Genomic DNA, 27,459 nt, shown 5'->3' on the forward strand with positions numbered 1-27,459 from the left:
GAGTTATCACTGTGTTATGTGTGGTGTTACATAGGACTGCAGGTGACATCTACTACATTATCTGTATTCAGACAGATATCACTGTGTTATCTGTGGTGTTACATAGGACTGCAGGTGACATCTACTACATTATCTGTACTCAGAGTTATCACTGTGTTATCTGTGGTGTTACATAGGACTGCAGGTGACATCTACTACATTATCTGTACTCAGAGAGTTATCACTGTGTTATCTGTGGTGTTACATAGGACTGCAGGTGACATCTACTACATTATCTGTACTCAGAGAGTTATCACTGTGTTATCTGTGGTGTTACATAGGACTGCAGGTGACATCTACTACATTATCTGTACTCAGAGAGTTATCACTGTGTTATCTGTGGTGTTACATAGGACTGCAGGTGACACCTACTACATTATCTGTACTCAGAGAGTTATCACTGTGTTATCTGTGGTGTTACATAGGACTGCAGGTGACATCTACTACATTATCTGTACTCAGAGAGTTATCACTGTGTTATCTGTGGTGTTACATAGGACTGCAGGTGACACCTACTACATTATCTGTACTCAGAGAGTTATCACTGTGTTATCTGTGGTGTTACATAGGACTGCAGGTGACATCTACTACATTATCTGTACTCAGAGAGTTATCACTGTGTTATCTGTGGTGTTACATAGGACTGCAGGTGACACCTACTACATTATCTGTACTCAGAGAGTTATCACTGTGTTATCTGTGGTGTTACATAGGACTGCAGGTGACATCTACTACATTATCTGTACTCAGAGAGTTATCACTGTGTTATCTGTGGTGTTACATAGGACTGCAGGTGACACCTACTACATTATCTGTACTCAGAGAGTTATCACTGTGTTATCTGTGGTGTTACATAGGACTGCAGGTGACATCTACTACATTATCTGTACTCAGAGAGTTATCACTGTGTTATCTGTGGTGTTACATAGGACTGCAGGTGACATCTACTACATTATCTGTACTCAGAGAGTTATCACTGTGTTATCTGTGGTGTTACATAGGACTGCAGGTGACACCTACTACATTATCTGTACTCAGAGAGTTATCGCTGTGTTATCTGTGGTGTTACATAGGACTGCAGGTGACATTACTACATTATCTGTACTCAGAGAGGTATCATTGTTATATGTGGTGTTACATAGGACTGCAGGTGACACCTACTACATTATCTGTACTCAGAGAGTTATCACTGTGTTATCTGTGGTGTTACATAGGACTGCAGGTGACATCTACTACATTATCTGTACTCAGAGAGTTATCACTGTGTTATCTGTGGTGTTACATAGGACTGCAGGTGACATCTACTACATTATCTGTACTCAGAGAGTTATCACTGTGTTATCTGTGGTGTTACATAGGACTGCAGGTGACACCTACTACATTATCTGTACTCAGAGAGTTATCGCTGTGTTATCTGTGGTGTTACATAGGACTGCAGGTGACATTACTACATTATCTGTACTCAGAGAGGTATCATTGTTATATGTGGTGTTACATAGGACTGCAGGTGACACCTACTACATTATCTGTACTCAGAGAGTTATCACTGTGTTATCTGTGGTGTTACATAGGACTGCAGGTGACATCTACTACATTATCTGTACTGAGAGAGTTATCACTGTGTTATCTGTGGTGTTACATAGGACTGCATGTGACATCTACTACATTATCTGTACTCAGAGAGTTATCACTGTGTTATCTGTGGTGTTACATAGGACTGCAGGTGACATCTACTACATTATCTGTACTCAGAGAGTTATCACTGTGTTATCTGTGGTGTTACATAGGACTGCAGGTGACATCTACTACATTATCTGTACTCAGAGAGTTATCACTGTGTTATCTGTGGTATTACATAGGACTGCAGGTGACATCTACTACATTATCTGTACTCAGAGAGTTATCACTGTGTTATCTGTGGTGTTACATAGGACTGCAGGTGACATCTACTACATTATCTGTACTCAGAGAGTTATCACTGTGTTATCTGTGGTGTTACATAGGACTGCAGGTGACACCTACTACATTATCTGTACTCAGAGAGTTATCACTGTGTTATCTGTGGTGTTACATGGGACTGCAGGTGACATTACTACATTATCTGTACTCAGAGAGGTATCATTGTTATATGTGGTGTTACATAGGACTGCAGGTGACACCTACTACATTATCTGTACTCAGAGAGTTATCACTGTGTTATCTGTGGTGTTACATAGGACTGCAGGTGACATCTACTACATTATCTGTACTGAGAGAGTTATCACTGTGTTATCTGTGGTGTTACATAGGACTGCAGGTGACATCTACTACATTATCTGTACTCAGAGAGTTATCACTGTGTTATCTGTGGTGTTACATAGGACTGCAGGTGACATCTACTACATTATCTGTACTCAGAGTTATCACTGTGTTATCTGTGGTGTTACATAGGACTGCAGGTGACACCTACTACATTATCTGTACTCAGAGAGTTATCACTGTGTTATCTGTGGTATTACATAGGACTGCAGGTGACATCTACTACATTATCTGTACTCAGAGAGTTATCACTGTGTTATCTGTGGTGTTACATAGGACTGCAGGTGACATCTACTACATTATCTGTACTCAGAGAGCTATCACTGTGTTATCTGTGGTGTTACATAGGACTGCAGGTGACATCTACTACATTATCTGTACTCAGAGTTATCACTGTGTTATCTGTGGTGTTACATAGGACTGCAGGTGACACCTACTACATTATCTGTACTCAGAGAGTTATCACTGTGTTATCTGTGGTGTTACATAGGACTGCAGGTGACATCTACTACATTATCTGTACTCAGAGAGTTATCACTGTGTTATCTGTGGTGTTACATAGGACTGCAGGTGACACCTACTACATTATCTGTACTCAGAGAGTTATCACTGTGTTATCTGTGGTGTTACATAGGACTGCAGGTGACATCTACTACATTATCTGTACTCAGAGAGTTATCACTGTGTTATCTGTGGTGTTACATAGGACTGCAGGTGACATCTACTACATTATCTGTACTCAGAGAGTTATCACTGTCTTATCTGTGGTGTTACATAGGACTGCAGGTGACATCTACTACATTACCTGTACTCAGAGAGTTATCACTGTGTTATCTGTGGTGTTACATAGGACTGCAGGTGACATCTACAACATTATCTGTACTCAGAGAGTTATCACTCTGTTATCTGTGGTGTTACATAGGACTGCAGTTGACATCTACTACATTATCTGTACTCAGAGAGTTATCACTGTGTTATCTGTGGTGTTACATAGGACTGCAGGTGACATCTACTACATTATCTGTACTCAGAGAGTTATCACTGTGTTATGTGTGGTGTTACATAGGACTGCAGGTGACATCTACTACATTATCTGTACTCAGAGAGTTATCACTGTGTGATCTGTGGTGTTACATAGGACTGCAGGTGACATCTACTACATTATCTGTACTCAGAGAGTTATCACTGTGTTATGTGTGGTGTTACATAGGACTGCAGGTGACATCTACTACATTATCTGTATTCAGACAGATATCACTGTGTTATCTGTGGTGTTACATAGGACTGCAGGTGACATCTACTACATTATCTGTACTCAGAGTTATCACTGTGTTATCTGTGGTGTTACATAGGACTGCAGGTGACATCTACTACATTATCTGTACTCAGAGAGTTATCACTGTGTTATCTGTGGTGTTACATAGGACTGCAGGTGACATCTACTACATTATCTGTACTCAGAGAGTTATCACTGTGTTATCTGTGGTGTTACATAGGACTGCAGGTGACATCTACTACATTATCTGTACTCAGAGAGTTATCACTGTGTTATCTGTGGTGTTACATAGGACTGCAGGTGACACCTACTACATTATCTGTACTCAGAGAGTTATCACTGTGTTATCTGTGGTGTTACATAGGACTGCAGGTGACATCTACTACATTATCTGTACTCAGAGAGTTATCACTGTGTTATCTGTGGTGTTACATAGGACTGCAGGTGACACCTACTACATTATCTGTACTCAGAGAGTTATCACTGTGTTATCTGTGGTGTTACATAGGACTGCAGGTGACATCTACTACATTATCTGTACTCAGAGAGTTATCACTGTGTTATCTGTGGTGTTACATAGGACTGCAGGTGACACCTACTACATTATCTGTACTCAGAGAGTTATCACTGTGTTATCTGTGGTGTTACATAGGACTGCAGGTGACATCTACTACATTATCTGTACTCAGAGAGTTATCACTGTGTTATCTGTGGTGTTACATAGGACTGCAGGTGACACCTACTACATTATCTGTACTCAGAGAGTTATCACTGTGTTATCTGTGGTGTTACATAGGACTGCAGGTGACATCTACTACATTATCTGTACTCAGAGAGTTATCACTGTGTTATCTGTGGTGTTACATAGGACTGCAGGTGACATCTACTACATTATCTGTACTCAGAGAGTTATCACTGTGTTATCTGTGGTGTTACATAGGACTGCAGGTGACACCTACTACATTATCTGTACTCAGAGAGTTATCGCTGTGTTATCTGTGGTGTTACATAGGACTGCAGGTGACATTACTACATTATCTGTACTCAGAGAGGTATCATTGTTATATGTGGTGTTACATAGGACTGCAGGTGACACCTACTACATTATCTGTACTCAGAGAGTTATCACTGTGTTATCTGTGGTGTTACATAGGACTGCAGGTGACATCTACTACATTATCTGTACTCAGAGAGTTATCACTGTGTTATCTGTGGTGTTACATAGGACTGCAGGTGACATCTACTACATTATCTGTACTCAGAGAGTTATCACTGTGTTATCTGTGGTGTTACATAGGACTGCAGGTGACACCTACTACATTATCTGTACTCAGAGAGTTATCGCTGTGTTATCTGTGGTGTTACATAGGACTGCAGGTGACATTACTACATTATCTGTACTCAGAGAGGTATCATTGTTATATGTGGTGTTACATAGGACTGCAGGTGACACCTACTACATTATCTGTACTCAGAGAGTTATCACTGTGTTATCTGTGGTGTTACATAGGACTGCAGGTGACATCTACTACATTATCTGTACTGAGAGAGTTATCACTGTGTTATCTGTGGTGTTACATAGGACTGCATGTGACATCTACTACATTATCTGTACTCAGAGAGTTATCACTGTGTTATCTGTGGTGTTACATAGGACTGCAGGTGACATCTACTACATTATCTGTACTCAGAGAGTTATCACTGTGTTATCTGTGGTGTTACATAGGACTGCAGGTGACATCTACTACATTATCTGTACTCAGAGAGTTATCACTGTGTTATCTGTGGTATTACATAGGACTGCAGGTGACATCTACTACATTATCTGTACTCAGAGAGTTATCACTGTGTTATCTGTGGTGTTACATAGGACTGCAGGTGACATCTACTACATTATCTGTACTCAGAGAGTTATCACTGTGTTATCTGTGGTGTTACATAGGACTGCAGGTGACACCTACTACATTATCTGTACTCAGAGAGTTATCACTGTGTTATCTGTGGTGTTACATAGGACTGCAGGTGACATTACTACATTATCTGTACTCAGAGAGGTATCATTGTTATATGTGGTGTTACATAGGACTGCAGGTGACACCTACTACATTATCTGTACTCAGAGAGTTATCACTGTGTTATCTGTGGTGTTACATAGGACTGCAGGTGACATCTACTACATTATCTGTACTGAGAGAGTTATCACTGTGTTATCTGTGGTGTTACATAGGACTGCAGGTGACATTACTACATTATCTGTACTCAGAGAGGTATCATTGTTATATGTGGTGTTACATAGGACTGCAGGTGACACCTACTACATTATCTGTACTCAGAGAGTTATCACTGTGTTATCTGTGGTGTTACATAGGACTGCAGGTGACATCTACTACATTATCTGTACTGAGAGAGTTATCACTGTGTTATCTGTGGTGTTACATAGGACTGCAGGTGACATCTACTACATTATCTGTACTCAGAGAGTTATCACTGTGTTATCTGTGGTGTTACATAGGACTGCAGGTGACATCTACTACATTATCTGTACTCAGAGTTATCACTGTGTTATCTGTGGTGTTACATAGGACTGCAGGTGACACCTACTACATTATCTGTACTCAGAGAGTTATCACTGTGTTATCTGTGGTATTACATAGGACTGCAGGTGACATCTACTACATTATCTGTACTCAGAGAGTTATCACTGTGTTATCTGTGGTGTTACATAGGACTGCAGGTGACATCTACTACATTATCTGTACTCAGAGAGCTATCACTGTGTTATCTGTGGTGTTACATAGGACTGCAGGTGACATCTACTACATTATCTGTACTCAGAGTTATCACTGTGTTATCTGTGGTGTTACATAGGACTGCAGGTGACACCTACTACATTATCTGTACTCAGAGAGTTATCACTGTGTTATCTGTGGTGTTACATAGGACTGCAGGTGACATCTACTACATTATCTGTACTCAGAGAGTTATCACTGTGTTATCTGTGGTGTTACATAGGACTGCAGGTGACACCTACTACATTATCTGTACTCAGAGAGTTATCACTGTGTTATCTGTGGTGTTACATAGGACTGCAGGTGACATCTACTACATTATCTGTACTCAGAGAGTTATCACTGTGTTATCTGTGGTGTTACATAGGACTGCAGGTGACACCTACTACATTATCTGTACTCAGAGAGTTATCACTGTGTTATCTGTGGTGTTACATAGGACTGCAGGTGACATCTACTACATTATCTGTACTCAGAGAGTTATCACTGTGTTATCTGTGGTGTTACATAGGACTGCAGGTGACATCTACTACATTATCTGTACTCAGAGAGTTATCACTGTCTTATCTGTGGTGTTACATAGGACTGCAGGTGACATCTACTACATTACCTGTACTCAGAGAGTTATCACTGTGTTATCTGTGGTGTTACATAGGACTGCAGGTGACATCTACAACATTATCTGTACTCAGAGAGTTATCACTCTGTTATCTGTGGTGTTACATAGGACTGCAGTTGACATCTACTACATTATCTGTACTCAGAGAGTTATCACTCTGTTATCTGTGGTGTTACATAGGACTGCAGTTAACATCTACAACATTATCTGTACTCAGAGAGATATCACTGTGTTATCTGTGGCGTTACATAGGACTGCAGGTGACATCTACAACATTATCTGTACTCAGAGAGTTATCACTGTGTTATCTGTGGTGTTACATAGGACTGCAGGTGACATCTACTACATTATCTGTACTCAGAGAGTTATCGCTGTGTTATCTGTGGTGTTACATAGGACTGCAGGTGACATCTACTACATTATCTGTACTCAGAGAGGTATCATTGTTATATGTGGTGTTACATAGGACTGCAGGTGACATCTACTACATTATCTGTACTCAGAGAGTTATCACTGTGTTATCTGTGGTGTTACATAGGACTGCGGGTGACATTACTACATTATCTGTACTCAGAGAGGTATCATTGTTATATGTGGTGTTACATAGGACTGCAGGTGACATCTACTCCATTATCTGTACTCAGAGAGTTATCACTGTGTTATCTGTGGTGTTACATAGGACTGCAGGTGACACCTACTACATTACCTGTACTCAGAGAGTTATCACTGTGTTATCTGTGGTGTTACATAGGACTGCAGGTGACACCTACTACATTACCTGTACTCAGAGAGTTATCACTGTGTTATCTGTGGTGTTACATAGGACTGCAGGTGACATCTACTACATAATCTGTACTCAGAGATATATCACTGTGTTATCTGTGGTGTTACATAGGACTGCAGGTGACATTACTACATTATCTGTACTCAGAGAGATATCATTGTTATATGTGGTGTTACATAGGACTGCAGGTGACACCTACTACATTATCTGTACTCAGAGAGTTATCACTGTGTTATCTGTGGTGTTACATAGGACTGCAGGTGATATCTACTACATTATCTGTACTCAGAGAGTTATTACTGTATAATCTGTGGTGTTACATAGGACTGCAGGTGACATCTACTACATTATCTGTACTCAGAGAGTTATCACTGTGTTATCTGTGGTGTTACATAGGACTGCAGGTGACATTACTACATTATCTGTACTCAGAGAGATATCACTGTGTTATCTGTGGTGTTACATAGGACTGCAGGTGACATTACTACATTATCTGTACTCAGAGAGATATCACTGTGTTATCTGTGGTGTTACATAGGACTGCAGGTGACATCTACTACATTATCTGTACTCAGAGAGTTATCACTGTGTTATCTGTGGTGTTACATAGGACTGCAGGTGACATCTACTACATAATCTGTACTCAGAGAGTTATCACTGTGTTATCTGTGGTGTTACATAGGACTGCAGGTGACATCTACAACATTATCTGTACTCAGAGAGTTATCACTGTGTTATCTGTGGTGTTACATAGGACTGCAGGTGACATCTACTACATTATCTGTACTCAGAGATATATCACTGTGTTATCTGTGGTGTTACATAGGACTGCAGGTGACATTACTACATTATCTGTACTCAGAGAGGTATCATTGTTATATGTGGTGTTACATAGGACTGCAGGTGACACCTACTACATTATCTGTACTCAGAGATATATCACTGTGTTATCTGTGGTGTTACATAGGACTGCAGGTGACATTACTACATTATCTGTACTCAGAGAGATATCACTGTGTTATCTGTGGTGTTACATAGGACTGCAGGTGACATTACTACATTATCTGTACTCAGAGAGATATCACTGTGTTATCTGTGGTGTTACATAGGACTGCAGGTGACATCTACTACATTATCTGTACTCAGAGAGTTATCACTGTGTTATCTGTGGTGTTACATAGGACTGCAGGTGACATCTACTACATAATCTGTACTCAGAGAGTTATCACTGTGTTATCTGTGGTGTTACATAGGACTGCAGGTGACATCTACAACATTATCTGTACTCAGAGAGTTATCACTGTGTTATCTGTGGTGTTACATAGGACTGCAGGTGACATCTACAACATTATCTGTACTCAGAGAGATATCACTGTGTTATCTGTGGTGTTACATAGGACTGCAGGTGACATCTACTACATTATCTGTACTCAGAGAGTTATCACTGTGTTATCTGTGGTGTTACATAGGACTGCAGGTGACATCTACTACATAATCTGTACTCAGAGAGTTATCACTGTGTTATCTGTGGTGTTACATAGGACTGCAGGTGACACCTACTACATTACCTGTACTCAGAGAGTTATCACTGTGTTATCTGTGGTGTTACATAGGACTGCAGGTGACACCTACTACATTACCTGTACTCAGAGAGTTATCACTGTGTTATCTGTGGTGTTACATAGGACTGCAGGTGACATCTACTACATAATCTGAACTCAGAGATATATCACTGTGTTATCTGTGGTGTTACATAGGACTGCAGGTGACATTACTACATTATCTGTACTCAGAGAGGTATCATTGTTATATGTGGTGTTACATAGGACTGCAGGTGACACCTACTACATTATCTGTACTCAGAGAGTTATCACTGTGTTATCTGTGGTGTTACATAGGACTGCAGGTGACATTACTACATTATCTGTACTCAGAGAGATATCATTGTTATATGTGGTGTTACATAGGACTGCAGGTGACATCTACTTCATAAATATCTTAAAGCTATTATTCGGACAATTTTAGGAATGCAGAAATAACTGCTGTGTCGGCTCTGCTACATCAGGGGAGATCACATGTGGCACGCTCGGCTCTTCTACATCAGGGGAGATCACACGTGGCACGCTCGGCTCTGCTACATCAGGGGAGATCACACGTGGCACGCTCGGCACTGCTACATCAGGGGAGATCACACGTGGCACGCTCGGCTCTGCTACATCAGGGGAGATCACATATGGCACGCTCGGCTCTGCTACATCAGGTGAGATAACAAATGGCACGTTCGGCTCTGCTACATCAGGGGAGATCACACGTGGCACGCTCGGCTCTGCTACATCAGGGGAGATCACATATGGCACGCTCGGCTCTGCTACATCAGGGGAGATCACACGTGGCACGCTCGGCTCTGCTACATCAGGGGAGATCACATATGGCACGCTCGGCTCTGCTACATCAGGGGAGATCACACGTGGCACGCTCGGCTCTGCTACATCAGGGGAGATCACATATGGCACGCTCGGCTCTGCTACATCAGGGGAGATCACACGTGGCACGCTCGGCTCTGCTACATCAGGGGAGATCACACGTGGCACGCTCGGCTCTGCTACATCAGGGGAGATCACACGTGGCACGCTCGGCTCTGCTACATCAGGGGAGATCACACGTGGCACGCTCGGCTCTGCTACATCAGGGGAGATCACACGTGGCACGCTCGGCTCTGCTACATCAGGGGAGATCACACGTGGCACGCTCGGCTCTGCTACATCAGGGGAGATCACACGTGGCACGCTCGGCTCTGCTACATCAGGGGAGATCACACGTGGCACGCTCGGCTCTGCTACATGACAGGTTACCACATTTGTGGCTGGGATTGCTCTGACGTGAGTCACTCTTGGATGTGATCGCTCAGGACTGCGTTCTGTGATTTGTGGATCACATGATCGGATCCGGTAGCGATCGATCCTGACCAGACGTCAAAAACAAGTAAAAACATCACAAACGCAATTTGTTTCTTTTTTAGGAGAAAATGTATAAAAAAAAATGTTAACATCTCTTTCATATATGAAAATGTGAGGAGGATACATTGTGCGAGTGACACGTCCGCCCGTGGAAGCTTCCACACATATATATATATATATATATATATATATATATATATATATATATATATACTCCGATCTGTGACGCGGTGTAGCAGAGCCGAGGCAGTGTCCACAAAGCGACGTCTGACAGTCAGTGGAGACAAAATCTTCTGCACATTTTCTGCTTTTAAATTCTGAACTTTTGCATTTTTCAAAATGTAAATATTTGAAATGTAAAAATAGAATTTTCTATATCGAAGATTCTAAACTATTTACATTTGTGATCACTTTGAATTCGTTTAACCATTTCCTGCCGTCCATCTAATTTCTCACCATGACGACCGCCCGCGGCAAAGATCCGAAAAGCCTCAAAAGGTAAAAACAAAAAACGGAATGACAAGGGAATGACAAGGGAATGACATGGCCGTCCACACGTAATCATCTGCTCGGCCGCTCCTCGTTCCGCTCATTAGTCGTTTACACGAATCTTAACGAACGGAACGATATTACTACTCGGCAATCGCTTATTGGCAATCGCTCTGGGTAAATGAGGCCAAGTCACTGTACAGGGTAATTCAATTATCTGCTCATTGTTCTAACGATCGGAGCACAACTAATGATTTTACACCGCGGCGCGCACCCAGAAATCGCGGCACAGCGCATCCAAATAAGTCAGGAGTGACAGAACAGAAGAGTACATCGTTCTCGACTCGGCTTTATATTTTCTTACATTTATTTATTTTTAATAGAAATTGTATTTTTTTTTTTTTATTACTTCCCTTTTTTTCTAAAATCTAACTTTTTTCTAAATTTTCTTATTTTTTTTCTTATTTCTATGCAATTTAAGGAGAATCAATGAAACAATGTAGAAGTAATGCAGAGAAGGCAGATGCGATGCAGCAGAGTGATGCAGCAGAGTGATGCAGCGCGGAGCAGAGTGATGCAGCGCGGAGCAGAGTGATGCAGCGCGGAGCAGAGTGATGCAGCGCGGAGCAGAGTGATGCAGCGCGGAGCAGAGTGATGCAGCAGAGTGATGCAGCGCGGAGCAGAGTGATGCAGCGCGGAGCAGAGTGATGCAGCGCGGAGCAGAGTGATGCAGCGCGGAGCAGAGTGATGCAGCGCGGAGCAGAGTGATGCGGAGCGGAGCAGAGTGATGCAGCGCGGAGCAGAGTGATGCGGAGCGGAGCAGAGTGATGCGGAGCGGAGCCAGCAGTCACCTCTGGGCACCGCTGCACTTACCTTACAGCAGCAGCACTTGGCTTACGCAGAGAATCAAATAGGATGGTGGCAATTTTTCAAAGCAGTCCCTGACAATGCAAACAATCCTGCATTTTATAGAATGAAAACTTGGCCGGGTCCCCACCCACAGTGAGCTGTCCCTAATGAATATTCAGAGCTATTTACAAAAAAAAAAAAAAAATCTGGGGGGGACTTCTTCCAGAAATGCCCCCTCCCCCTGTGAAGAGGTTGCTGCAGTCACAGTATAAGGGTTTTTTTGCTTCTTCTGTTGCTCCTTTTTCTTATCACTTTTGCCTTTTTTTTTGCAGGGTCCAGTGTAAGTTCTCAGATGTCCCCCTCCCTCGCCAGGCTCACTACATGCAGGGGAGAATGGGGAGAGCAGAGCAATGTGTGGGGCTGGAAGGAGAAGACAAGGTTTATCAAGTTACACCCTGCCACAAAGGGAGATCCTCAGAGCCTCCTTATAGTTGGGGAGGGGGCTGTGCAGATTAGAGGGGGCACAGGGTGCTGGCTGGGGGCATGTGCTGCTTGGCATGGACTGACTGTGCACTTGTCACTACAGCTGTTATCATGGCCACTGCTGGGGCTGCCTGGCAGGAGCAGGGGGTGCAGGCTGCTGCCAATCCTAGGTGGGCTGGCGTCCCCTCTATAACCCTGCTGCCAATATCCCAGGGCTCACACTCCGGGGAGGATGGCGGGTTCACAGGCAGAGGCTCCTGGAGAAAGGTAAGGTAGGTGCTGAGGGCAGCTGGGCACATGTCACCTCCTGGGGCAGGCACATGTCACCTCCTGGGGCAGGCACATGTCACCTCCTGGGGCAGGCACATGTCACCTCCTGGGGCAGGCACATGTCACCTCCTGGGGCAGGCACATGTCACCTCCTGGGGCAGGCACATGTCACCTCCTGTGGCAGGCACAGTGTTACCTCCTGTGGCAGGCACAGTGTCACCTCCTGTGGCAGGCACAGTGTCACCTCCTGTGGCAGGCACAGTGTCGCCTCCTGTGGCAGGCACAGTGTCAGCTCCTGGGGCAGGCACAGTGTCACCTCTTGGGGCAGGCACAGTGTCACCTCCTGGGGCAGGCACAGTGTCACCTCCAGGGGCAGGCACAGTGTCACCTCCTGGGGCAGGCACAGTGTCACCTCCTGGGGCAGGCACAGTGTCACCTCCTGAGGCAGGCACAGTGTCACCTCCTGTGGCAGGCACAGTGTCACCTCCTGTGGCAGGCACAGTGTCACCTCCTGTGGCAGGCACAGTGTCACCTCCTGTGGCAGGCACAGTGTCACCTCCTGTGGCAGGCACAGTGTCACCTCCTGGGGCAGGAACAGTGTCACCTCCTGGGGCAGGCACAGTGTCACCTCCTGGGGCAGGCACATGTCACCTCCTGGGGCAGGCACATGTCACCTCCTGGGGCAGGCACAGTGTCACCTCCTGGGGCAGGCACATGTCACCTGCTGGGGCAGTCACAGGATTGAGGATATTCCAGACCAGGAACCTTGTTATACTGGATTATCGGCCACGGTAGATACTATTAATTACCGTGAATCATTATTGCATCTGTACCCAGGGGGATAACTGTTGTATTTGGGGGTAAATCCTGGGGACATCACTGCACCTTGTCCTGCAGATTTGAGTCCTGCACTGATCACCTGTCATCCCCTGCAGCCGCAGAGCTCAGCCGCATACTCAATATTAGTATCTATTATGTATCTATTATCTATCTATTATTTATTATCTATCTATCTATTATTTGTCTATCTATTATCTGTATATCTATTATCTATATGTCATCTATCTATTATTATCTATTATCTATCTATATCTATTATATATCTATTATCTATTATCTATCATTTATCTATTATATACAGGTGCTTCTCACTAAATTAGAATATCATCAAAAAGTTAATTTATTTCAGTTCGTCAATACAAAAAGTGAAACTCATATTCTATAGAGTCATTACACACAGAGTGATCTATTTCACGTGTTTATTCCTGTTAATGTTGATGATTATGGCTTACATCCAATGAAAACCCAAAAGTCATTATCTCAGTAAATTAGAATAACTCACAAAAACACCTGTAAAGACTCCTAAGCTTTTATAAATGTCCCTTAGTCTGTTTCAGTAGCTCCACAATCATGGGGAAGACTGCTGACCTGACAGATGTCCAGAAGGCGTCACTGACACACTCCTGTGTATACTTGTATAGCGCATGGTATATACAGTGGGGGAAAAAAGTATGTAATCAGCCACCAATTGTACAAGTTCTCCCACTTAAAAAGATGAGAGAGGTGCCTGTAATTGACATTATAGGTAGACCACAACTATGAGAGTCACAATGAGAAAACAAATCCAGAAAATCACCTTGTCTGATTTGGCAAGATTTATTTTGCAAATTATGGTGGAAAATAAGTATTTGGTCACCTAAAAATATGAAAGATTTCTCGCTCTCACAGACCTGTAACTTCTTCTTTAAGAGGCTCCTCTGTCCTCCACTCATTAACTGTAGTAATGGTGCCTGCTTGAACTTGTTATCAGTATAAAGACCCCTGTCCACAACCTCAAACAGTCTGACTCCAAACTCCACTATGGTGAAGACCAAAGAGCTGTTGAAGGACACCAGAAACAAAATTGTAGCCCTGCACCAGGCTGGAAAGACTGAATCAGGAATAGGCAAGCTGCTTGATGTGATGAAATCAACTGTGGGAGCAATAAAAAGAAAATGGAAGACATGCAAGACCACTGATAATCTCCTTCGATCTGGGGCTCCACGCAAGATCTCACCCCGTGGGGTCTAAATGATCACAAGAACGGTGAGCAAAATCCCAGAACCATATGGGGGGACCTAGTGAATGACCTGCATAGAGCTGGGACCACCGTAACAAAGGCTACCATCAGTAATACACTACACCGCCAGGAACTCAGATCCTGCAGTGCCAGATGTGTCCCCCTGCCTAAGCCAGTACATGTCCGGGCCCATCTGAATTTTGCTAGAAAGCATTTGGATTATCCAGAAGAGAATTGGAGAATGTCATATGGTCTGATGAAACCAAAGTAGAACTGTTTGGTAGAAACAAAACTCGTCGTGTTTGGAGTAGACAGAATGCTCAGTTGCATCCAAAGAACACCAGACCTACTGGGAAGCATGGTGGTGGCCACATCATGCTTTGGGGCTGTTTCTCTGCAAAGGGACCTGGATGACTGATCCGGGCACATGAAAGGATGAATGGGGCCATGTATCGTGAGATTTTGAGTGCAAACCTCCTTCCATCAGCAAGGGCATTGAAGATGAAACGTGGATGGGTCTTTCAGTATGATAATGAAGGAGTGGCTTCGTAAAAAGCATATGAAGGTCCTGGAGTGGCCTAGCCAATCTCCAGATCTCAGCCCCATAGAAAACCTTTGGAGGGAGTTGAATGTCCGTGTTGCCCAGTGACAGGCCCAAAACATCACTGCTCTAGAGGAGATCTGCATGGAGGAATGGGCCAACATACCAACAACAGTGTGTGGCAACCTTGTGAAGACTTACAGAAAACGTTTGACCTCTGTCATTGCCAACAAAGGATATAGAACAAAATATTGAGATGAACTTTTGTTAATGACCAAATAATTATTTCCCACCATAAATAAATCTTCCCAAATCAGACAAGGTGATTATCTGGATTTGTTTTCTCATTGTGTCTCTCATAGTTGTGGTCTACTCAAAAGCCTACAATAACTTGAATCTGACAAAAGTAATAATAAATAAACGATCTATGAAAATGAACAAATGAAAGTCAGACGTTGCTTTTCAATCATGCTTCCACAGAATAAAAAAAAAAAAATATAAACCTCATGAAATCGGCCTGGACAGAAATGATGGTTCCTTAACGTAATATTTTGCTGCACAACCTTCTGAGGCAATCACTGCAATCAAACGATTCCTGTAACTGTCAATGAGACTTCTGCTCCTCTCGACAGGTATTTTGGCCGACTCCTCAAGAGCAAACTGCTCCATCTGTCTCGTGTGTGAAGGTCGCCTTTTCCAGATGTTTCAGCTCTTTCCAAAGATGCTCTATAGGATTTAGGTCAGGGCTCATAGAAGGACACTTCAGAATAGTCCAATGTTTTCCTCTTAGCCATTCTTGGGTGATTTTAGCTGTGTGTTTTGGGTATTATCCTGTTGCATGACCCATGACCTGCAACTGAGAGCAAGCTTTCTGACACTGGGCAGCACATTTCTCTCTATTATCCCTTGATAGTGTTGAGATTTCATTGCACCCTGCACAGATTCTAGACACCCTGTGCCAGATGCAGCAAAGCAGCCCCAGAACATAACAGAGCTTCCTCCATGTTTCACAGTAGGGACAGTGTTCTTTTCTTGATAGGCTTCATTTTTCCATCTGTGAACATAGAGCTGATGTACCTTGCCAAAAAGTTCGATTGTTGTCTCATCTGTCCATAGGACATTCTCCCAGAAGCTTTGTGGCTTGTCAATGTGTAGTTTGGCACATTCCAGTCTGGCTTTTTTATGATTTTTTTTCAACAATGGTGTCCTCCTTGGTTGTCTCCATGAAGTCCACTTTGGCTCATACAACGACAGATGGTGCGATCTGAGCTTGAAGTTCACCTTTAATCTGTTTAGATGTTTTCTGGCTCTTTTGTTTCCATTCGTATTATCCGTCTCTTTGATTTGTCATCAATGTTCCTCCTGCGGCCACGTCCAGGGAGGTCGGCTACAGTCCATTTCTGAATAATATGTGCAGCTGTAGTCACAGGAACATCGAGCTGCTTGGAGATGTCTTATAACTTTTACCTGTAACATGTTTGTCTATAGTTTTCTTTCTAATCTCCTGAGACAACTCCTTCGCTTCCTCTGGTCCATGTTGAGTGTTATACACACCATGTCACCACACAGCAAAGTATCTGTAGCCCTATATACCGGCCACGCACTGACTCCAGGATTGTAGACCCCTGTGATGATCGTTAGTGGGCACACCGCGATCTAACATGTCCCTTCTGTCACATTATTTTCAGGGGTGCCATCATTTCTGTCCAGGCCGATTTCATGAGTTTTATTTTATTTATTTTTTTATTCTGTGGCAGCATGGTTGGAAAGCAACGTCTGACTTTCATTTCTTCATTTTCATAGATCATTTATTTATTATTACTTTTGTCACATTCAAGTTATTTCTGTGACCATTGTGGGTTTATCTGTCATTAAACGAGGGGGACCAACAATTTTGACCACGTGTGTATCTGGGATTATTACTGATGATCAGTCCATATCTAGGGTCACTGTTGATAATGATGCTGATAAGTACATGTCTGGGATTATTACTGATCAGTACGTATCTGGGATTATTACTGATGAGTAACTATCTGGATTCTTACTAAGGGTTGATGAGTATAAAACTATCATCATTGAATATTAAATATGTGCAATTAGTATGTCACGTCAGATGTCTGGAGTTATTATGGATGAGTTGATATCTGGGATTACTACTGATGAGTAAATAACTGGATCATCATTGTATGATAAATATCTGGGATTAGTGTAAAAAGTGAGATGATTGGAGTCATTACTGGTGAGTAGATACCTGTTAGTGTGTGTGTGTATATATATATATATTATCTTTTTATTGAAAATGAAATATCTGGGATTAATATCGGTGATCAGATTTCTGGGATTGTTACTGACATGTTCACATACCTGGGATTACTGCAGATGAGTAGATAAATGGATTATTACTAGTGATGATCGAATAGCGAAATATTCGGGTTCGGAAAAATCGCCACAATACTTTCTAATATCCGTGTACTTGTGCCGAATAATGAATCCAATGCAAGTCAATGGGAAAGCCGAATATTTTTCTGTTGGACCCAACGAACAGGTCTGGGGGTACGGGAAAAAGCGGGAATGATGTACACAGGGGAAGGGCCAGTGTCTTCACCGTCAGACACAGATTGTGTACCCAGGCGTTCTGCCCACCTACTGGGGTGCAGCGTATATGAGGAGTATATGGAGAATGCTAACAGAGGTATTATGTCCAATTTCCCTTCATAAGGGATTTCCAAACAAGCAGTGTGTATAATATATATATAGTATATAGAGCATGTTTCATTACTGATATTATTATTCTGTGTAAGGCTGAAACCTGAGGAACTGTATGGAGCATATCAATGCATTGATGTTCCAAAATGTCCAAGTTCAGACCCAAAAATCAACATCGACATCCCAGATACGCGCTTAACCCCTTCGTCGCCCCTTCGCCTGTTTTCACCTTCCTGACCGGGACAATTTTTCCAATTCTGACCACTGTCACTTTATGAGATCCTAAATCTGGAACTGTTCAGCGGATCCCACTGATTCTGAGAATATTTTTTCTCTACATATTGTTCTTTTTGTTAGTGGTAATATTTATTCGATATTACTTGCGTTTATTTATGAAAAAAAACAGAAATTTTGTCGAAAATTTTCCAATTTTCAAACTTTTAATTTTTATGCCCTTAAATCAGAGTTAAGTCACACAAAATAGTTAATTAATAATATTTCCCACATGTCTGCTTTACACCAGCACAATTTTGGAAACATAATTTTTTTTCTTGTTAGGAAGTTATAAGGGTTAAAAGTTGACCAGCAATTTTCTCATTTTTACAACAAAATTTGCCAAACCATTTTTTAGGGACCACCTCACATTCGAAGTGACTTTGAGGGGCCTATATGACAGAAAATACAAAAAAAAAAAATACACCATTCTAAATCCCCTCAAGGTGCTCAAAACCATATTCAAGAAGTTTATTAACCCTTCAGGTTCTTCACAGCAATTTTTGGAATGTGGAAGAAAAAAATTAAACATTTACTTTTCTTTCATAAAAAATTTCCTTTAGACCTAATTTTTTTTACTTTTACAAGGGTAACAGGAGAAAATGGACCATACATTTTGTAGTGCAATTTCTCCTGAGTACGCTGATACCCAATACGGGGGAAATCTACTGTTTGGGCGTATGGCAGGGCTCGGAAGGGAAGGAGCGCCATTTCACTTTTTGAATGTAAAATTTGCTTACATAATTAGCTGATGCCATGCCATGTTTGCAGAGCCCCTGATGTGCCTAAACAGTGGAAACCCCAAAAAAGTGACACCATTTTAGAAACTAGACCCCTTAGGGACCTTACCTAGATGTGTATTGAGCCCTTTGAACCCACAGGTGCTTCACGGAAGTTTATAATGTTAATCCGTGAAAATTAAAAAAAAATCACATTTTTCCTAGATAAATCTTTTTTTAGCTCCAAATTTTGCATTTTTATAAGGGTAACAAGAGAAATTACTCCATACAATTTGTTGTACAATTTCTCCTGAGTGCGCAGACACCTAATATGTGGAGGAAAACTACTGTTTGGGCGCACGGCAGGACTTGGAAGGGAAGTAGTGCCATGTCATGTTTGGAGAGCCCCTGATGTGCCTAAACAGTCGAAACCCCCAACGAGTGACCCCATATTGGAAACTAGACCCATTTGGAACTTTATCTAGATGTATATAGAGCACCCTGAACCCCCAGGTGCTTCACAGATGTTTATAACGTTAAACTGTGAAAATAAAAAAAATCAACATTTTTCCCACAAAAATCTTTTTTAGCTATAAATTTTGTATTTCATAAGGGCAAAAGGAGAAAATGGACCCCAAAGTTTGTTAGGCAATTTCTCTTGAGTTCACTGATACCCCATGTGTGGTCAAAAACGACTTTTGAGGCACAGTGCAAAGCTCAGAAGGCAAGTAGCGCCATATTACAGTGCAAATTTTGCTGCATTTGTTTGAGGGTGACATATTACATTGGCAGAGCCAAGGTACCAGAACAGCAGAACCCCCATAAGTCACCCCATTTTGGAAATTATAACCCTTTGGAAATTTACAGGTGTAGTGATGATTTTGACTCCATGGGTGTTTTCCAGAAACAGGTAGCAGTGGATGTTGCTGAGTGAAAATTGAAAACTGCCATTGTAGTGACCAGTACGTTGTAGTGACCAGTACGTTGTAGTGACCAGTACGTTGTAGTGACCAGTACGTTGTAGTGACTGGTATGTTGTAGTGACCAGTACATTATGGCCAGCTCATGCTTCTAGAGACACATGCCTGTAAATTAGGCGGGTTCTCATCACTACAGAAATGCCCAACATGTGGGCACTAAACGTTGCTTACGTACACTGGGGCTCAGAAGGGAGGGGGGCATTTGGATTTGGGAGTGGAGAATTTGCTGAATTTCTTTTGGCGGTGAGGAACCATTTTGCTTTTTCAGAACCTTTGTGCTACCAGTAACGTGGAAGCCCCCTATATTTCCATTAACAGATGACGGACCTGAGTGGGGACTTGCTTTTTTTTTGTGGTTTGAGTTGAAGCTTTTATTGTGAAAATTTTACATAACGTTTGGGATCACATTTATCTGGCGCTCTACGCTGAGCACTTACATCGAGGATTCCATCTAAATCTCCAAGTGATGTGACAGATGAAACCCCCAGGGATCCACTCACAATAATGAGGCAGCAGAGTTACTCTGGGCTCTGTCTGGCCTCTGATCAGCGGTGTCCTTTTCAGAAGTGCAGAAAACTGTGGCCGACTGCACTTTTATACAATCCTAAAAAGACGGACACCGCCAGACCACAGGTCCTATGGTTTCCAGAGAGCCTCCATCTGCCTCATTATAGGGAATCTTCTGCCAGGGGTTCTGTCTGAATCATGTATTTCAGAGATCTACATGGAAACCCCGGTGTAAGCGCTCAGCACAGAGCGCAGGATAAATGTGCGCCGAGCTTTACTGCAATCTTTGGTAGGGATAATGAAAAAATTAACAGCATGTGAAGAATTGGTTTTATTTATTTATTTGTTACTATGTTCCTCCTGCGTTATAAGTGATTAGGCGACTTTATTCTTTGGGTCGGTGCGATTACAGCGATATCAGATTTATAGCGGGTTTTTATGTTTGGCAGCTGTCACACACTAAAAGACGCTTTTTATTGCGAAAACCAGTTTTTGCATCATCATATTTTGAGAGCTATAATTTTTTTCATATTTCGGCCGACAGTCATGTGAGGTCTTGTTTTTTACGGGACGAGTTGACGTATTTATTGTTACTATTTTCGGGCACATGACATTTTCTATTCTGATTTTTGGGAGACAGAATGAACAAAAACCAGCAATTCAGGAATTGCTTTTTGTTTTTTTGTTTTTTTTTATACCATTCCGTGTGTGGTGAAATTGGTAAGACCACTTTTTTCTTTGGGTCAGCATAATTACAGCCATACCTCATTTATATTTTTTTTATGTTTTGGCAATTTTACACAATAAAAACTATGTTATAGAAAAATATTTATTTTTGCATCACTTTATTCTCAGCGCTAGAACTTTTTTATTTTTCTGATGATGGACCTGTATGGCGGCTTGTTTTTTACAGGACAAGATTACATTTTAATCTGTACCATGTTTATTTATATCCGTCTTTTTTATCACGTTTTGTTTGGTGGTATGATGATAAAGTATTTGCCTGTTTTTGGGGGGGTTTTATGGTGTTCACTGAAGGGGTTAACTAGTGGGACAGTTTTATAGAGCGGGTTGTTATGGACGCAGTGATACCAAATATGTGTTCTTTTATTGTTTTTTTTTTAATTACATAAATGTATTGATTGGAAAAGTATTTATTTATTCTTTATTTAGGGATTTTTTTAAATATTTTTACACTTTGTAAAAAAGTAAAAAAAAAAATTACATTGTCCCAAGATGTGCATGACTATGTTACATGTTACATCAGATCGCTGATCTGGCGCTCTGCACTGCACAGCATCAGATCAGGATCTGACAGGCAGAGAAGGAGGCATGCCAGTGTCCGCTCCCAGCAGGCGCTTACAAGCCACCTTACCTGCAGGACCCAGAAGGCCCCCGTAGCCATCTTGGAGCCTGAGGTCTCCATGGAGACCATCAGGACAACATGATGGAATCACGTTGTCCTAATGGAAGTGTGCAGGGAGGGGGCTCCCTGCGCGATGCTCCTCTGTCGCTGTCACTACTGTCAGCAGCATCGGAAGGGTTAAATGTCACATACAACTGATACCCACACGCGATCGCCGCGGTGCTTAGCGTGAGACCCCGTGATCATGCCACCGTACTAGTTCGGTGGTTTGTGTGAACGCACCTGCCATAGAGCAGTACTAGCATGGCGCATATCGGGAAGGGGTTAAAGAGACCGTGAGAAGGTCAACACAATAAAAAAATATATAGTAATAGACTATATAGAGATTGAGAGTAGAGATTTGACCATTGCACAATGTGCAAAGGTTTCCAAAAATTAGCCAAGGGGTCTCTCTCAGACCAGCTGAAAGACGCCGTGATGGGGACATCACAATGCACTTAGGCTATGTTCACACTTGCTTACCGGGGCTTTGCAGACGGCTGCTTACTTCCTCCCTGAAGCTCCACCCTCTTCTGCGCTTTTTTCATTTAAGTCCGCCTACTTCTGCATGCGTCCTGTGTACCTTCTTGTTGCTTTCTCGTTGCTTTCCCGTGCGGTCTGTGCGCACGTCAAAACGACGCATCCGCTTACATCCGCATGTCCTGCGTACCCAACGTTAAAGATAGGTACGCAGGACGCATACAGAAGTAGGCGGACCTAAATGGAAGAAGTGCAGAAGTGGGCGGAGCATCAGGGAGGAAGAACGCAGCAGTCCGCAAAGCCCCCGTACGCAAGTGTGAACGTAGCTTTAGACGTTATTACAAGAGGCAGAGAGTAGAAGTTTAATCATTGCACATGTGTAAAGGCTTCAAAAAGCACAAAACATTACCCACATGGAGTATACATAGATGACTACTAAGGGATGGATGTTAAGACAACTTCCCAAAAAAACAGGCATAACACAATTCATGAATAAGGATAGAGAAAATGGCGACAAGAATATAACGTTTCCACCCTCACAGGGTCTTATGGTCGCTGATGGCAAAATTCACTGAACGGTGTAAAGGATGTCCTACTTGTAAAAGGACACCTGGGTCCTGGGTCGGTCCGGCACCTGCACCTGTGATTGCAGCCTACCATCGAAGTGTTCTGTTCTCGTCACTTCACCATTTTCTCTATCCCTGCGCCAATTCCTTATTCGCGAATTGTGTTATGGCTGCATCCCCACCGGTATAATAACGTCTTCTCAAGCCTCTATCAAGAGCGTGCGGTGATTGAACATGACTCTATTACGGGGATTGCCATCCCACTTCTCAAGCACCTCGGATCTCCGCAAGAGTGCTCGCCACACGACCTGCCATACAGGGGAACAACGCACCCTTGGCCTGTTATCCAGCCGCGTGGGGGGGCTCTGTGGAACAGTTGACCAAGTTCTACCTCTGGGCAAACCACTACCTCATCTTGTTCGGTGTATAACTTGTTTTTGCAATAATCTCCATCTGACACCGGCTTCTTTAGCTGCTGTTTTCTCACCTGTATACCTTTTGTATTTTTGTCGATTTAATGTGTGCAATAAAATTTATATAATTTTTTCATGATAAATCCCCATAATTCTTTATTTGGATCTTGAGTTTATATGTCATTTTATAGCATGGTCTGATTACTTCTTTTGGATAATTCTCATCTTTTTGGTATGACACTACCTCTTCTTGCCTGTTTTCTTGCTAAGGATCCATCCCTCTCTGCACTGCTATGCTCGCTAGGCGTGCCACCATGCCAGGTTGGATCAGTGGCCTCATCATCGACCATGTCGGCTTCCAATTCCTAAATCTGATCCTGTTTTTGAGTTGCGATTTGAGGCTAACCTGATGGCAACTGTGCCTCATGATTATCCTCTACCTCTTCAGACATTTATTGACCTTCCCCAACGTGGCTTTCTCCGGGCCATGGGTGCTCAAATGTTTGGGCATCACTGCACTCCACCTCCTCATGATCCTCTTTAATGGTGCACGGGCCTGACAAATTACAAGGGAACATAAACAGTGCCTCGGAGTTGCCAGCGTTGGGGTCATATGTCTCCTGGGACTCTTGATGATGGGAGGAAGGAGGACCAGGTTGAGGACTTAGAGGCCCAGCCTCTTGGCTGCTGAGACTGGACCGTGTGGAAGACTTCGTGGTGCTGTTTATCAATACACTGGAGCCTTTGTCTGCCATCCAACCCACAACATCCTCGCACTTGCTTGGATTCGTTAGTGGCGTAGCGCGCTGACCACATTTTGACAGGAACATAGAACGAGATACAGTCACCTTCAGATCTGTCACACAGCCTTGGCGGACACCACCACATCCACGTCCCTTAACGTCACCCTTTCTCATCTTGAATATGTTATGCTTGTGAAAAATAAAGCCAGTATTTTCTGGCTTCATAAGTACCCTTACAAAGGTCTTATATACAAATTCACTGTATCTAGCAATGTGTGGCTATTTTTTTTGGAGATCGTCTTGCTGACACACTCCAAATGCGGAGTAATGAAGATTATTGCCTCTGATAAATTGCCACGTATGATTATCTCTACCCAGATTGCACCAGTCGCACAACTGCTAGACAAATATCAGGAATTGTAAGTGGAAAATAGCAGAGAGCTGCAGCATGTACTTGCAATGATGAGAACACCCAGGTGCCTGCCTTTCACCCACCATCCCTCCTTCCTATTAAATCCCCTCCTAAGAAACAACTAATCTTCAGCTCTTAAAAGAGCTTTTTGTAATCAATAACGCTCACTATAACCTCCTATCACTCTCCATATATGCTCCTTTCACTCTCCCTACTCTCACACTACGCTCTCCCTACGCTGTTTCTGGCAGCAATGCGTGCAAGATGGCGCCGGCAGCCTTTAAACAGTCCCTGTGATGCTGGAATGCCAGCCAATCACAGTAATGCCACACCAAAGATGGCGCCCGGCATTACTGTGATTAGCAAGTCAGCCCAGCATGTTCACTGGCTGCAAATAAAGCGCCAAACATGCCGGGCGGGTCACTAGAAAATACCGAGGCGAATACCTAATTACCCGACGAGTAACGAATAGTGCTGAATGTATTCGCTTATTACTAATGTGAATGTTAATTTCTGTTAATTAGTAATAATGATAATAATAATCTCTCCTTCTTTTCCTCCTTTTAGTATTTCTTGGTTCTGCATCTTCACCAGGAGGCTGATTGGCTCATTATGACGGGGGTCCTCCCTAAGCCTGAGGATGGGGGCTCGTACACTCCTGGCAGAGCGGAGCAGTCGTCTTACATCCATCCTGGTAGCGATGATTTCTGGATCACTTGTGACCTGGTTTCTCTGCCACTGAGCTCTTCTGTGCTGCAGGGACATTACCGCAGATTTCATGAGGATTTTGAGACTGATTCTGCATCAATTGGGCACAGAAATTAAAAGACAGAAATCAGAGTGTCGGTCGGAGTTTTTTTTTACGGCAGATACAAAGGCAAATCCATCCTAAAATGCCATCGGATGCGGAAGAAAAACAGATTCATAAAGCTGAGGATAAAGCGTGAAACAATGACCATAAGCAGAGGTTTACACAGTAAAAAGAAGGTTTACACAGTAAAATATCGATATTTGCAGATGATACAAAACTATGTAAAGCAGTTAATACAAGAGAAGATAGTATTCTGCTACAGATGGATCTGGATAAGTTGGAAACTTGGGCTGAAAGGTGGCAGATGAGGTTTAACAATGATAAATGTAAGGTTATACACATGGGAAGAGGGAATCAATATCACCATTACACACTGAACGGGAAACCACTGGGTAAATCTGACAGGGAGAAGGACTTGGGGATCCTAGTTAATGATAAACTTACCTGGAGCAGCCAGTGCCAGGCAGCAGCTGCCAAGGCAAACAGGATCATGGGGTGCATTAAAAGAGGTCTGGATACACATGATGAGAGCATTATACTGCCTCTGTACAAATCCCTAGTTAGACCGCACATGGAGTACTGTGTCCAGTTTTGGGCACCGGTGCTCAGGAAGGATATAATGGAACTAGAGAGAGTACAAAGGAGGGCAACAAAATTAATAAAGGGGATGGGAGAACTACAATACCCAGATAGATTAGCGAAATTAGGATTATTTAGTCTAGAAAAAAGACGACTGAGGGGCGATCTAATAACCATGTATAAGTATATAAGGGGACAATACAAATATCTCGCTGAGGATCTGTTTATACCAAGGAAGGTGACGGGCATAAGGGGGCATTCTTTGCGTCTGGAGGAGAGAAGGTTTTTCCACCAACATAGAAGAGGATTCTTTACTGTTAGGGCAGTGAGAATCTGGAATTGCTTGCCTGAGGAGGTGGTGATGGCGAACTCAGTCGAGGGGTTCAAGAGAGGCCTGGATGTCTTCCTGGAGCAGAACAATATTGTATCATACAATTATTAGGTTCTGTAGAAGGACGTAGATCTGGGGATTTATTATGATGGAATATAGGCTGAACTGGATGGACAAATGCCTTACTAACTATGTTACTATGTTACTATGTTACTATGTTACTATGTTACTATGTATGTTAGGTCTGGGAAATACATTGTGGGCATCAGATCTAGGAAGCAGCAGGGCAGTGATTGCAGGGACTGTGGGCATCTGCAGGATTCTACAGGGAGCCATAGTTATAGGGGGCCAGAGTTATCACTAAGGGGGCAGATGATGGAACCCCACCATGATCTGGGTCCTCATAGGTCAAAGTAACACAGAACAGTGGATTTATGAATGGGAAGTGTTGGGGTCCCCCTGTCGCTGGTGTATGTGCACATGCAGCACAGAGTATTTCAGGAGAGCAGGGAGCATATCTTGTGGGCGAAGGGACCTGCTAACTCCTGCGATGATGGTAATGACAGGGCCGTGGGGGGTGGCATGATGTGGGGGGGACAAGTGAGGGCAACAGACTGAGAGCTACATCATGGAGCAGCACAGAGTGTTTCAGGAAAGTGTACTTATTTAGCAGTAGCTTACAATATGAGAATATTATATTAGAGCCTTGTGATTCCTGCAGAGAGGCCAATATCTGAGCCTTGTGTTTTCCTGGAATGTGTCCTCTCATTACTGCACTTGTATAATGTGTGAAATGTGTCAAATTAATAAAAATATTTACTGAACCTCATCTTGGAAATATTATTTGTTTTATAACGGGGCCATGTGCTTACAACGTGCGCCCACAGAGCACACAGTGGGTGGGTGACATGGGGGGCTCCAGCATGAATGGGACCACCATAAGTTCTTGTGTCCAGAGGTGAGCAGTCCATAGTGGTGTCTGCTTCTGCCTGATGGAATAGACATCTCTAAATGAAGGAACCTGGAGTCTGTCCACATGGAGATCAACACAGCAAATCTCCACACCCAAAGCCTTCCCCGG

At 42.9% G+C, this 27,459-nt stretch overlaps 1 protein-coding gene and 1 long non-coding RNA gene across 2 annotated transcripts in view; one reads left to right on the forward strand and one right to left on the reverse strand.

Moving 5' to 3' along the window:
• CYP26B1 (cytochrome P450 family 26 subfamily B member 1) overlaps nucleotides 1-12,210 on the reverse strand; it is a 148,003-nt gene extending 135,793 nt beyond the window's left edge. The window contains exon 1 of the mRNA XM_069745122.1: nucleotides 12,125-12,210. The gene's annotated coding sequence lies outside the window, so the exon portion shown is untranslated. The remainder of the gene's footprint in view (nucleotides 1-12,124) is intronic.
• A 488-nt stretch (nucleotides 12,211-12,698) lies between these two features.
• LOC138658396 (uncharacterized) lies at nucleotides 12,699-26,948 on the forward strand. The gene is made up of 3 exons (XR_011317486.1): nucleotides 12,699-12,850; nucleotides 25,225-25,624; nucleotides 26,621-26,948. It is a non-coding gene; the product is annotated as an uncharacterized lncRNA (long non-coding RNA).
• Nucleotides 26,949-27,459: the final 511 nt, after the last annotated feature.

This window comes from Ranitomeya imitator, chromosome 1 (genome assembly GCF_032444005.1).
Source record: "Ranitomeya imitator isolate aRanImi1 chromosome 1, aRanImi1.pri, whole genome shotgun sequence".
NCBI lineage: Eukaryota > Metazoa > Chordata > Amphibia > Anura > Dendrobatidae > Ranitomeya > Ranitomeya imitator.